This window comes from Pleurodeles waltl, chromosome 10 (assembly GCF_031143425.1).
Source record: "Pleurodeles waltl isolate 20211129_DDA chromosome 10, aPleWal1.hap1.20221129, whole genome shotgun sequence".
Lineage (NCBI taxonomy): Eukaryota > Metazoa > Chordata > Amphibia > Caudata > Salamandridae > Pleurodeles > Pleurodeles waltl.
Window position 1 is genome coordinate 154080847 of NC_090449.1, and position 15308 is coordinate 154096154.

General features: G+C 43.6%; 1 protein-coding gene across 3 annotated transcripts in view; it reads left to right on the forward strand.

Moving 5' to 3' along the window:
• Window positions 1-15308, forward strand: part of DRC3 (dynein regulatory complex subunit 3) — a 160115-nt gene that overhangs the window by 14230 nt on the left and 130577 nt on the right. Inside the window, exon 2 of one of the 3 annotated variants that reach the window (XM_069210087.1) lies at window positions 10972-11182. The exons of the other annotated variants lie outside the window; for them this stretch is intronic. The gene's annotated coding sequence lies outside the window, so the exon portion shown is untranslated. The remainder of the gene's footprint in view (window positions 1-10971; window positions 11183-15308) is intronic. 3 annotated transcript variants of the gene reach the window in all.

A 15308-nucleotide genomic window follows, 5' to 3' on the forward strand; every position in this document is an offset into this window, starting at 1 on the left:
TTAGCATTTTTAGCTGGACACCCATCAAATTTTGCAGAATGAAAGGAACTCCCGCAACGGAAACACTTATTTCTGGATCGATCAGACATGTTATAATTTTGATTCTTTGCAAACGTTTGATTTTTCTCTTTTTTAAAGTCATTATCCCGCTTATCCATGGACCATTTGTTGTGCTTGCGATCACTAACTTTGGCAACAACTTCTTCAAAGTTCTTATCCTGTGCCAAAGTGATTTTCGCACATCTTTCGGATAATTCCGCTTTCTTCACTAAAGCAATAATATCCTTTAGACTGGATTCGCCTTCAATCCACAACCTCTCTTGAATAGACTTGTTTTTAGTATACATTACAATCTGGTCCCGTACCAGTTCATCATGTAGACCAGCAAACCTACATGAGCTAGCTAAATGTTTTAAAGCAGAAACGTAGCTCTCTATGTCCTCGTGTTTCTCTTGTTTCCTATGGAAAAATGCGTGACGAGTAACCGCAATGCAAACAGCAGGAGAAAAATGATCATTTCAATCCAAAATAGCACTTTGAAACACATCTTCATCGCCTCTATCATGTTTTTGTAGTTGATTGTAAATACGAAGACCTTCAGGGCCTAAACAGTGCATTAAGATCCTTTTTTTTCTTTCAGCAGAGATTAAACCATTGCAATCTTGTAAGTATTCCTTCCACTCCTTCCATTGTACAGCTGGTTCACCAGGAGATGCTAAAAATTCCTTTGGTGTACTCAACTGCAAAGAAAGCGATGTCCCTGTACTAGAAGAATCTCCACTCGAAGACATAGTGTACTAAAAATTATAGCTGTAAAATATAACTCTTTAGCTTACTTCTTCAGCAAGACAGGTATCTCTGTTATAATAATTTCTGTTAGTTTTCCTTTGTGCCGGATAAACTTCAGCAATGAAGTTGCTAAAAAGTTAAGAATAGTAAAAATAATACCATGTACTTGGTACTAATTAACATTAAAAGGGCGCTGTTCCTGCTCCTATGTAACATCCAGCGCAAGAACCAGCACGTTCACAAGACATTGTTATTAAGCATTATGTTGTCCAGGCAACCAGTAACCATGCGGGGGTGCACGCGATGAAAAATCTAACGTTTGAGCAGTACACACGCGCCTCAAACAAAATAAACAAACGGCAACTGTATAAGAGAAAGAGAAAAATAAAAATAAATAAATAATAATAAAAAAAAACTTCCCTCACTTGCTTAAAATAAGTTGCCTTTAACAAAGCAGGTCCGAAAATAGCTGCTCTCCAATCCTCAGTCTGATGTCTGTAGCGTTGCCTTCCAATACAGTTTTCTTAGTCCAATGCTTGCTGCTTTACGATCCCATCCTCGTCGCCATGTGAAGTAAGTACACTGGCTCTTCTTGTTCTTTCCTTACAAGTTTATTTCCAGTTATAATGTACAGACAGAGATACATGTGCTCGCCATCCCCAAACCGGCACAACTCCAACCTTTCATATGAAAACATTCCAATCCCCAGTCACAGCCTGCCCCAACATTCCACTGCCCCAACATTCCACTGCCCCTGATGTCATAGCATTCTTCTTTTACATACAAACCAATACATCACTACATTCCACTCCCGGGTCACTGCGGGAGATACAGCACCAACTGGAAATCGCGAGAGGAGTGTGAAGCGCACGGCTACATAGATCTACATGCAGTTGAATACTTGGGGCAGGGGAAGACACCCTTATATCATGCAAATTACATTCCTATCCCAACACAGCATAACATATTCAGCAGAGGTTGTTTGAATATTCTCAACTCTGACATATTCTGTGTAGCCATCTAAATATGCCAAGAATTAGCACCCATTGGGAATGCCCCTAAAGATGCAATTGACATATACATAAGCCTGTTAGAGAGTCCACAATGACGACTGGAGCTGGAGGGTCAGATGTGCAAGAGGCTTGACAAACAGCATACTCTCACACTAGTGCTTCTACTTGGCAAGCCACATTTTGCTCCTGAGGCAAGTTTTCATTTTCACCACCCCATGGTGCGTGGCATGAGCCAGCTGTTAGGCCTAGCTAGAAGGGTAGCAGGGATCATCAACCTAGATCCCATCAACAAGAGATAAAGAGATAAATGTTTGCTTGCTATCAGCATGATTGATCATGGAATACATGTTTCCAGTTGCTGTCACCTACGCTGCAACTGCCCTTTGCAGGAAGGCGTGCTCGGATGGTTGATACAATCTCTTTGAGTGGCATAAAGAGAGGTCTCAAACCTATCACTCTCACATATCTTTCCTTTTTGAAACATTATTTTATTGTCAATGTTTATACATAATCACATAAAAGAGACAAAGAACACCTGATGACATATGCTACTGTTTTCTTACAGCCTAGGTACAGACAGAATACACAGTGAAGTAGCCATGTGATTTTTCTGATCAAATGTGTGTTCTCACTTTGATGATTCCCGTTCACAGCTCTATTTCCCCGCACGATTTTAGTAAAATCACCAGTAAAGTACTCCTAGAACATTTTAGTATATATAAGATAAGTGTGTGACATTTACTTATCCAAATTTTACTCTAATCAAAGGTGTATCATGCCCTAACACATCCCACCCCTTTGACGCAGAGTATTCTTGGAAGTGTGACTGCTTCTGAGTCCCTAAAAATAAAGGGGGAGGGCTTACCCACGTTTTTGCATTCTGAGAGTCTTAGGGCCAGATGTAGGTATATATGATTTTGCGACTCGGAAATTGCGAGTCGCAAAATCATATGCAGAATGGTGTCCATGACACCATCTGCGAATCGCAAGGGGGTCGCAAAGACCCACCTCATTAATATTAATGAGGTGGGTCGCAATTTGCGACCCCCTTGCGATTCCCTGCACTCACAGGGATGGTGGCCTGCTGGAGACAGCAGACCTCCATGTCTGTGACTGCTTTTTTAATAAAGCAGTTTTTTCTTTTGTATTGCAGCCCATTTTCCTTAAAGGAAAACGAGTTGCAATACAAAAGAAAAAAATTAAACCATTTGTTTTCATTTTTTCAGAGCAGGCAGTGGTCCATTGGACCACTGCCTGCTCTGAAAAAATATTTTGGGCGACATTCACAAAGGGGAAGGGGTCCCATGGGGTCCCCTTCCCTTTTGCGAATGAGTTAGCACCCACTTGACATGGGTGCTAACTGCGAATTGCTTTGCGACCGCGTTCGCGGTCACAAAGCAATTCTGCATCGCGGTGCGAATCGCAAATAGGAAGGGAACACCCCTTCCTATTTGCGAGTCGCATTCCCATTTTGCGAGTCGGTACAGACTCGCAAAATGGTAATGTGCATTGCGATGCCCGTTTTGCATGGCGCAAACTGCGAATTTCGCAGTTTGTGCCATGCAAACTGGTTGCTACATATGGCCCCTAATGAGCAGTCATAGGTGAAAAAAAGAGGGGGGTGAAGAAGGGTATGATGGTGAGGGACCAAAACAATATAAAACAGAAGATGGCAGGAAGTGAAGTAGGGAAGGAGGTGATGGGAGCAGGAACACAGAGACGCGTGTATGTATTTATGTATAGGTACACACCTTTAATCTATCCAATCTGAGGTGTACATGTTTCTACAAAGGGTTAGCATATCCTGTTAAACATAGCTGTCTGATCTAGGTGTCTTATAGGATTCCCTTACGTTGCAGTAGACGGGAAAGATTTTCAGTCCACTCATGCTGGAATGGTACAATGTCCAACCTCCAGTGCCTCCAAGTGGAAATTTTTGCCACTGATAGCGCTGTGGCCATCCATCTGCACTAATGAGAGGTAGAGCTTTCCACTCCAACATGTCTTGTATCTGGCCAACTTAGCATAGAGTTGAAAAATACGGTCACTTGTGTCAGCCAGGAGCTGCCAGACATTCACCCAATATTTTGACAAATTGAGACAAGCCCAAAGTACATGTGTAATATCTCAGGGTTCTACCAACCCTGAGCATCAGGTGCATGTTCACACCTGTAGTTTGTAAGATGCCAACGCCAGTTCTTTAGAACTTTAAAATGAGTGAATTTGAGTGTGCTTCTTTTAGCTCCCTGCCATTTGTATCCAGTAAGGGGGACCCTTCCTCTTCTGTGTATTCTGTCTTTTGCAGTAGCATCTGATTTCACTTTCCACAGATTAGGAGATTATATCCGAAACTGGACATTATGTAGTTCTGATACAACACATATGCCCCTCCCCAGCGTGCCATATATGTGCTTATCAGAGAAATAAGAGGGTTGAACTCCTTCCCCAGGCGCAATGATATTTCCACTCTGAGAAGGGTGCTAGTTGGAATTCAGCACCGAGCATGTGAAATCACTTCACAGTGCCTCCTTCGCACAAGTCCTCCAATTTGTTCATACCACACAATGGCAATAGAGGCCAATAGGCAGTCTTTCCTGCTTATGAATCATTCTTTGTGCCATAGTGGTGGACCTTCATAAGTGAATGAGTAGGCTTTTAGTTGATTGCGGGCCACAATCCAGGAATCTATTGTGGCTTTTATCTTTGGGGTATGACAATATCTCTCAGTGGGGTTTTGCTGTAAAGCATTCCTAGGCCGGACAAGTTTCCCAGGTGGTCATGTTCACTTGTTTCATATTATGGATGGTCTGGTCAATCAGGCAACAGATAAGCCTACTGAGAGAATTGATGTACCAAGTAATACAGTGACATAATAGGAAATCGCAGACCTCCTGTTATGTTGCAAACATTAGCTTAGCTATTTTATTTTTTATTTTTCTTTATACCTTTGTTCATATCAAAGCAGTAACTTTTAGCATCTGAAGGAGCAGCATTCCCAACATGTAGTTGTACAATGGGGCCCACATCATTTTGACGACTTGGACACAACTCCCCTCAAAAATAACTATAGTGAAGACATCTCATGTAATTATTGCCTGTCTTGGTGATGAGGGTTCGAAGGTTATCTACAACAATTTCTGTCTAGCCTCTGTTGACTAGCACTCCTAAGTATTTCTGGTTAGTTGATTTCCACAAAAATCCCAGCCATTCTACAGCTGGTCTTGGTGTACTGCTGGGAACAGGAAGAACCTCACACTTAATTTACCTTATACCCCGATAAGATAAGATGAGAAGGCATTATTCAAGAAGATCATTTCAGCAATTGAGGTTCTGGGGTTCTATTAAGTAAGAAGGATATCATTCACAAAGTGAAGCCCGGAGTCTACAACCGCTATATTGTCCTCCCTTATACCGTTAACACATTTGATAGTGGTTGCCAAAGGTTATAATTCTGCGAAAAACAAGAGGTGAGATAGCGGTCAACCTTGACTTGTATCCCTAGTTCTGGAGAAAGTATCAGAGGAGAAACCCCAGAAGTCAATCTGAGCTGTAGGATCGGTAAAGAGGCATTCCATTTTAGAAATAAAGTTGGTGCCAATGCCCACCCGGGGCTCCTAAACATGTATCCCCCACTTGACTCAATCAAAGCCCTTCTCAAACAGAAACTGTTCCTCTAAATTATCCTTCACCTCTCACAACATTTCAGTGAAGAAGTGCCTAGGATTCCTGGTCACGCTGCCAGGTACAGAGCCTTCTTGGAAACTGCGAATAAGGCAGAGGATGACTCACCTTAGTCAGTCTGTCAATATCTTGGGCAGCATCTTCATGTCTGCATTCATCAAAGGAATGGGCCTATAGTTAGCATAAAGCACAGGGTCACTAATATGCAGAAGGCTTAACTTGTGTTCATTAAATGTCCCTCGATTTATGCTTGTGGTTTTGGCCTCTTTGATCATCGGAGTAGAGAACGGGGATACATTGGGATTTGGTTATACTGTAGAAGTCACTTGGAGAACCAGCTTCTCCTGATACCTAAAAATGAGTCTTTTACTGTGGATTACATGAACTAAAAAATATTTGACGAGGGAAGTGTCTACTCCCCTGCTGTCCATGAGAGTAAGATGTGGGAAATATTGAGTAGAGCACAATAGTAGCAGTGAGGACTGTTTTTCCATATGTGTGTGTGTGTGTAAGACTTTGATATATAGCATAAAAAGTCTGAAAACATCACATCCCAGCAATCTCTCATTACTTAAGGAATTAATGTCAGGAACGTGAAGTACCTAATAATAGGTGGGGACTTTAAAGCGGTCATGAATAAGCATTACTACACATGGCAGGTCTGGCCTTCAACCACTCACCATTCCATCAGACGTCCAGAATAGGTAAATTCTTTGAGCTGTGGGGATTTGGCATAATGAGAAGCAGACTTTTACTTTTCATTCCATACCTCAACTCACTATCCCGATTAGTCTATTTTTTCTTCTCAGCTACAATTATCCAGGAAGTGCAGGGAATACATTTCTTCCCAAGAAGTATATGAGATCACTCACCACTGATGCTAAAACTGTATGGAGAGGTGTCCTTGGTGCTTTAGCTCCAAATAGCTCATATAAGGCGGATCTGGTGGCCTCCTTCAGGAAGGACATTGAAGAATGTTTTGAACTCAATAAATATTCAGTCCAGTCAGCCTCCACCTATGGGAAGCATTCAAAACAATTAGGGCCATGGCTCGTGTCAGGTATAAAAAAAGAGAAGAGGAAGCTAATATAGAATTTCTAGAAGCGAAGGTACTGGAGGTTGAGTGAAAAGCACTGAGATCTAAAACAGTGCCTGCCCGGCACCAGTTGGAGACTGCTAGAGTACAGTCGAAAGACCTAGCTCTAGACAACTGCTCAACACTTATGGATGGCAACGCAAAGCAGAATATATGAGTCAGGAGATAAGTCTGGTAAACTCATATGGCCACCAGAGTAAATATTAAATTCAAAGATGAAGAGGATAAACTGGCCTCTGAAGCTAAAAGTTTAGCTGAGATCTGGCATTTTATAAACCCTTGCATGCAACTGCTTACTGCCTGCTATAGAAACGAGCATCCTATTGATTACAGATCTCCCGGTTATAACACTACAACTCACCAACTACAATGAGCTGGATTTACCCATAACATTGGAGAAGGTGGTAGAAGCTGTCCCTGGTAGGCAGTCAGTGAAAACACCAAGTTCCCAACCGTCTCCTTGTAGAATTCTACAAACAGTTATTATAAATAAATGTCAAGCCCCTGTCCACAATTCCTGTTTGAGGACATTGCTGCTGATAAATGAGTTACATGCAGCCCGTCATTCCAAAATTGTGGCCCCTGTCTACAACCCCTTCTTGAGGAAACAGCCCAAAATTGACTGTTGCCAGATGACTTACTTGAAGCCAAAATAGTTGTCATTCCAAAACTGGGGAAATCCCTTGACCTTTGTTCATCATACTGATTAATATTACGTATTGAGACAGAAACCAAAAAATCCTGTTGAAACATTGGCAAATAGGTTGGCTAAGGTGATAACCTCCTTAGTACGCAGAAACCAAAATTATTTCAAACCAGGGTGCAGCACAAGGCAATGCCTTAGAATTTTGCAGTTGATACTAGCCAAAAGATTCAAAATTGTTGGCTCAAACACTTCTCCTATTAGACCTTTAGAAGTCGTTTGACCCCATAATCGGGACATTCATATTACAAGTCCTCTAAAAAATGGGATTCAGCCACCGATTTCTGGCATAAATTAAGGTGTCACTTGTGGCCATGCAGCAAAAACAACGTGATGGATGGAGTGCTTGAATTAATCTCAGCCACTGGCAATTAATCTCAGCCATTTGTAATCACTCGGGCTGCATCCCAATCCATTGTTTTTCACCCACAATGCCACCTCAGTTTGGACCCAGCCATATGCAAATCAGCCTTGACGCTGCTCCTTATGGGAACGGCCATCCCAACTGCCAAGCCAGGTCCTCCCTAAACCTGGCTTCACCCTGATAAAGGCTCATCAGCTAGACATTGAGTGATTCCAGTGGCACAGTAAACACGGGACCCATGTCTGGGCATACCATTCGCACTTAGGGCATCAATTGCAATAACATCATTTGGGCAGGGTCAAGACTGATTTGCATATGGCTGGGTCAAAACTGAGGTTGCATGGTGGGTGTGTAACGATGGATTGCGATGCAGCCCCAAGCAATTGCCAGTGGCTTAGATTAATTCCATCATTCCATTAATCACCTTCTTGTTGCATACTCGTTACCATAGCGGTTAAGTCCCTAGCCAAATGGATTTGGAAAAATGCATTGCTGGAGGGCTGCCAGTGGGCTGGGTAGCAAGAAGACATCATTTTAATATCCCTTGATGATATGTTTTTCTTGCTACATGACCCCTACACTACCAATCTCCACATCATGAAAATATGAAAACTTTACGGGGATGCCTCTGGCCTGGTAGTCTTTAGAGCATACCAGTCCTGGAACTGCTTAACAAAGCAGTTTAGATGATGAATTGCCCTGGTAGCCTTCAGATCCACACAGAAAGTTTGAAATATTTGGGGCAAAGCATAGTGCTAACTCCACAGCCAGCTTGTGATCTTAACATAACTCCCCTAATGGCCAAAACCAACCAGGAGCTATGCTAATAGGCAGACCTCCCTTTATCAATATTGGGTAGGGTCGCACTATTTAGAATGACTGTGATCCCTAGACGTATATATTTTGCAACACTTGTCATGCAACATTTCACTGCATTTCTGCGATAAAATGAAGGCCGCGCTTAGGGGATGCTAATGGGTGGGCAAACAACAAAGTGTCTCACAACCTAAATGAAAAGAAATAGTGTATGAAAATGGACTGGGAATTGCTGACATTCAATTCTATTATTGAGCAGCCCATTTCATTACCGTCAATTATGGGGTATTTAGAGAGAGAGAGATGACTCATTGCACTGACTAGAACTTGATCTAGTCCCAGACTCATCCCCCCCCCTCAAATTTATATACAAACCAAGATTCCCACAACCCTCCCATCAGTCATGAAAAATTGGCACGATTTACAATTCTTTAGATTCCTCAAACCAAAACACATAATTGAACTACTCAGGGAGCAGTTGACACAGCTCCTGGTATTCAAACCCTTTGAAGCTAAACTGGCTCTAGATTCACTTGGGAAGAGCAACATATTCTGAACGTATTGTTCCTTAGTCCTTAACACCCTAAATCCCATAGTTCTCCTGAGCATTTGCTGGGATGGAGATCTTGGTTCAATAGAAGTAGATGAATGGAGAGAAGCAAAGATGGTTCCCTGAATGCTGGTGATCTCAGCTCACCTTTGCCTCATCCAGTTTAACTACCGCGACAGAGCATACTATACCCCAGAACGGCTAAGATGGATGCTAAGACCTCTGGAAATTGTACTAGGGGTCAAGACATGAGAGTACATTGATGCAATGACATGGGACTGCCCCCCAATCCAATCATACTGGATACAAGCACAACAATCTCTGGCTGAGGTGGTGTGGAATCCAGTTGAACCTACACCAAAAGTAGCACTATTGGGAATCAAGGGCAAATATGGAGACACTAGTGAAAACTGCACACCTATCATCCTGGATTATCTAAATGCCACAAGAGTCATAAGGGAAAAATAGAGATCCAAAGCACCTCACAATATGGACGTGGTTGTAGGAAGAATAAGGTCCTGTGGTTCTTTACCTTGTAACTTGACCTTTGGGCTTTGACCTGCCCACCAGGAACTTTCTTATAAACAGGTCCCTGCAATAGGAGTAGTCCGTTAACAATGTGAGGCTGGGCACCGGTGTTTGAACCTATGGGCGAAAGACCGTTTGTAGGAAAGTATCCTATTTTTGGCATGGTTTCCCCTATTTTTTGCCTGCTGTCAGTGTGTTTTGACTGTGTTCACTGGGAGCCTGCTAACCAGGACCCCAGTGACTGTGCACTCTCCCACTGAATTTGGTTGCTTAGGACTAAGCACACCCCACAATTGGCATACTGGTGCCTCCATATAAGTCCCTAGTTTATTGTATTTAGGTACCCAGGGCATTGGGGCACCAGGGGGTTCACCATGGGCTGGCGCATGCATTGTGTCACCCATGGGAGTCCATGCAAAATGTGTCTGCAGGCCTGCCATTGCATGCACCCTTTCACTACAAGTCACTGCACCAGGTCACTGTAAGTCACCCCTATGACAGGTCCTCCTAGCCCAGAGGGCAGGGTGCAGGTAACTATGTGTGAGGGCACCCCTGCATGAGCAGAGGTGCCCCTATGAACTCAAGCTCCATTACACCGGACTTCGTAAGTTCAGGTAAGGCATTTTACCCGTGTACTGGACACAGGTCACTACATGTGTCCAGCTACAGAATGGTAACTCCGAACCTGGGCATGTTTGGTATCAGACATGTCAGAATCATACCCCAGTAATGTTGCCAGTATTGGTTGTATGATTCCATGCACTTCTTAGTGGACCCCCAGCATTGCTCCTTCTAGTCTTCTGGGATTTTCCGGGCAGCCTGCACTGCTGCCACCCTCAGACAGGTTTCTGCCCTCCTGCAGAGACCAGCTCAGGCAGGGGAAGGCAGAACACAGGATTTCCTGTGGAAGAGGGAGGTAACACCCTCTCCTTTGGAAAATAGGTGTTACATGGCTTGGGAGGGATAGCCTCCCCAAGCCACTGATATGCTTTGAAGGGCACATTTGGGGCCCTCCTTGCATAAACCAGTTTGCACCAGTGCAGGGACCCCTGGGCCCTGCTCTGGTACGAAACTGCACAATGAAAAGGGGAGTGACCACTCCTCTGTCCATCACCTCCCCAGGGGTGGTGCTCGCCTCCAGGTGGCCACTTGATTCTGCCATCTTGGTGGCCAGGTCAGGTAGGTAACTTCACAGCCTCCTCCTAATAGGTGGTCACCCTGCTAGGTGACCAATCCCCCTTCCTGGGCTATTTAGGGTCTCCCTCTCAGATCGGTCCTCAGATTCGACATGCAAGATTGCAGCAGAACACCTGTGCATTGTTTACTTCATCTTCTGACCACCAGGCCTGCAACTGGACACTCCTGGAACCGACAATCTGCAACTCCAGCCACTTCTCCACTTTGCAACATTGTTTCTCTGTTTCCTTCCAGCAACTGCAATATTCCCTTGGTTGTGCATCCTCTGAGGGCGAATCTCCCTTGCAATGAAGGAGTTACTCCCCTGCATCCTCAGGCACTAACTGCAACGATGCCCAGCTGCGTGGATCCTCTCTCCTCCAGACCTGCGTAGATCCTGCATCACAGGTGGTAATCTGGAGTGGTCCCGTTGGTCCTCTCCGCCATCTTTCCAACTTGGGAGACGGTAAGCCCTTGTATCTCCTTGAAGGACAGTACCCCTGTACCCCACTACTCTTGTAGCTACCAAGGCTTGTTTGTTCTTCCTCCAAGGGATCTTCAGGCTCCACGTAGCCCCGGCCCCCAGCCCTCTTTCCTGCCAAGCACAGTCTGCTGCTCTAGCGACATGGGACTCCTCTTCAGGTGTGCTGGGTGGGCCTCACTGCGACTCCTGTGCCTGCTTCCCATGGGTCGCCTGTGGGAACTGCCTCCTCTTCTTGTGACTCTCCCAGCTGCTGAGGGTCACCTCATATTCCCCTCCTTGGGTTGAGTCCACTGGCCCTTGCTGGTCCTCTTCAGCCTTGCAAAACCTTCTTCTCCGACTCTTGCATTTGCCAAGGTTTGTTGGTGGTTTTCCAGCACTACTGACTGACCGCATCATAACCGCAGACGTGGGAAATCACTTATGGAACTCCTCTTCTGCTCCTGTGCTGCACTGCTGACTTTCTTCATCCACCGTCGACCTGGTCCTGCATCCACATAAAGGTGGGTATTGGCTCCTGCCACAGCCGGACACTCCAACTCGAAATGGACTTGGTCCCCTTCTTTTGCAGGTCCTCTTCTGTCAGGGCTCACCTTTGGTTTCTCACAGTCTTGTCTGGGCCTTGCACAGTCCTTTTCCAAAGTCTTCCTGTTGGTTTTGGGGAAAACCAGGTACTTACTTACTTCTCTCCTGGTCGCTGGGGGAGTACCCTGGTACTCACTTCTTGGGGTTCTTAGTTCCTCCAGCTCCCCTATATTGATTTCACTTCTTTGGGTGGGGGACTGCCTTTCACATTCCACTTTTTAGTATATGGTTTGGCCCTCCCCTACAGCCCTCACTGTTTGCTATTGCTTTTACCAATGCCTATTGCTTTCTATGCTATTTCCATATTGCTTATGTGTATATAATAGTGTGTTTACTTACCTCCGGTTGGGGTATTGCCTAAACAGTATGTTAGTATTTACGTTACCATAATAAAGTACCTTTAAGTTTGTAACACTGTATGGTTCTTTCATGTGTGTAAGTCTTGTGTGACTATAATGGCATTGCGTAAGCTTTGCATGTCTCCTAGATAAGTCTTGGCTGCTCATCCACAGCTACCTCTAGAGAGCCCTGGATTCCTAGACACTGCCTACACTTCACTAATACAGGATACCTGGACCTGGTATAGGGTGATAACACCTTAAGTGTCCACCACACACCAGGCCAGCTTCCTACACCGTTGATGCGGGTAGTTAAATCTGATTAATAATGTGACCGTCAGAAAAGATATTGAGGTATATTATATGTCACTACAAGCTGTTGCTGCATTGTCTGTAACTCTGCAAATTCAACAAAATGTTCTGGAAAAAAACTCCTATCAGGAGGCCGGTGTTTATAGATTGCAGTACAAGACTGACCTGAGGGACCTCCATCATTTCTCTCTCTCAAATGAAGCTCTCACGGATTTCTTTTAAACTCCATGGGTGTCCTGTGCGTTTTATAGTTTTAGGAGAGCTTAGTGTTGAAGAAAAGATTTGCCCAAGGACAATGCCTGGATATTGACCCTGTTATGGGTCATATAAGGTTTATTTATTGTATTTCTATAACTATGGGGTAGCCAGACGTTCCCTTCAAAGTGCCTTAAAACATTGGATTACTGAAAGGGAAAAAGGTCACTCACTTAAAATGGAAAGGTGATAATTTAAGAGGCAGATGTCTGATTGCCAGAAGGGGAGCAGATATGAATGCCTGACAGTAGAGGTATGTCTTCAGGGATGTTGTGAATTTGAGGAAGTTATCATCCATGTGGAGGTGAAGGAAGCAAGTTCTAGGGGGAAGATTTTTGCACCTGTCATTGTCTGCCAACAAACTGCTTTTATCTTACCTGGTATACGACAAGACAGATTTTGTGAGGCAGAGCTTAGGGGTTTGGTCAGTCAGTAAGGCAGCATCAGTTTAGTGAGGTAGGGTAGTGCTCAGTCATTAATTGCATTAAGCATAAGGCATTGGGTACTGAACTCACTTTTGTTTGACTAGAAGCCACTGAAACAATGTTAAAGCAGGATTTATGGCATTAGTGCTTCCCAGACCAAGCACAAGGCAAACAGTGTAGTGTAACTGTGGAATTTGCGCAGCATAGTAGTCTATCTTGGAGATCACCACAGTGAGAACCAATGCAATTTGCGGAATCATCAGAAATAGGACATGTCACAGGATAAATAAGGGGTAGAAAGAATGTAGTCAAAAGAGTATAGTCAATGCCAAAATAGGATACAGCCTATTTGAAAAGGAAATTTGACTGGTTGATCAAGTCAGGCATAAAAGAAAAGTGGTCTGGAGGTGGAGCAGGAATAAAGGGAAAGACTTCCTTCCAGCAGGCAGTTTCTTTTTCAGATATAAAACAACTATAAGTGGACATTCAGCTTAATATTTTGTTTTGAGCCGGTTGTGAAGCCAGTCATTGTTTCCAAGCTTTCATCATCATTAGCGTATCAGCAAGTAATGGTTTCTCAGACAAAGGCATATGAGAATGCTAAGGATAAAGTGCTCACATAGAATAATCTCACCTGGAGCATCAGCCTTTCAACAAGAGCCAAGACAGCATCCATCACATATGTAGGAATTACTTCAAGATTGAAAGGTTTTGGCATTCAATCACTTACAGTGAGTCAATGTTGATCTAACTTAGACATGTTTTTAATATTTATGCCACATTGGTGATGTATTTTCAAATATGGCCAACCAACTATGATCAGTTGAAGTAGTTAAATAATTGCACAGTCTTTTTGCCAAGTAGTAATTTACTTAGCAGGTGAAAATATTTTGCTGTGACAAATGTATGCGTTGGTAGTTGTGCAAAAGGAGGCCTTGTTCAGAGTTGCAGGTTACTATGAGTGACGGTATTGTATCAAACATATTTCAAATTAGGCCTCCCAGATTGATGCTTGTGAATTGCAGCCTAATCCAGACATTTAATCCTTTTCCTATGATTAGCTTATTCTAGGGAAAATGGAACTGGCTGATGGCAATTTCATGAGCATATTTCTGTTTGTTTCTACTGTTGTGATGGGTCCAGTGACAATGGGAGAATCATTGTCCTAGTAGCATTGTGACCAAGGGCAAGTCTTGCAGGGTTGTGCAGTGGTAAGAGATGTGCACAACATGCTAAAGCTATCAGCCTTTTTCACTTGTGGCTTATGCCAGAAGTGGAAAAGCACAGGGTTGCCTCAAAAGAGCACTTCAAAGTTAATGAGCTTTTAAGGATAGGAAAGCAGGGTATCCCAGAATCAATTATGTGGGCCCTGGCACTTTGGGGGGCGGACCTTTGTGTTCTCAGATGTCAGGTTAGCATGACATTGGCTACCAATACTCTTGACTCACCCTAGGCTATTTAAAAATGTCAAGAACTATAAAAGTCAGTAATAATTATCCTCAGCAGTAATCAGGGGATTTCTAATGCATTGCGCTACAAGGTTTTTCTGCCTCCAACTGCCTATTATTGTTTGAGACCCTTGCACATAAAGATACGCATCTAAAGCTGAGTGGTGCATAGAAATAACATTAGTAGCCACAAAGACAATGACAATTATTTGACCCCCACCTATAATGTGTGTGCGGACACTCAAGCACTTCCAGTCCTGCCTCACACAGAAGGCATTGGAGTGCAACAAAGTGCTTCTCAGAAAAACAACCTTTGCTCACACCTCCAGGGCAAACAAAAAGATTAGGCACATGATCTGAACTGTGACGTGTGTGAAAAAGATTCTCTGAGGCACTTTACACTTGAAGAAGGATGTTGACCTTTCCTCAAGTTGAAGTGTGAAGACCTTGACAATAGGAGAAGGTGTGATAAACTGTGGATTTTAGATATTGCTGACGAAGTTGAAGCTTTAAATATTCTGAATAATGTATGACTCTTATTTGGATACATTCTGAATGTAAAGGAATGGAAGCACAGTGGAGACAGTGAGCAGAAGGAGAAGACAAAGACATACTCCCCTGACACCTTGTAGTCAAATTGTACTTATATCCATAAAAGTAGGCTCCATTAAGGGAGGCAAGGGAATTGAGTCTTTCTGTTTTTCTTTTAGTTAAGATTATTGCTCAGTCACTGAGACCCTCACTTGAA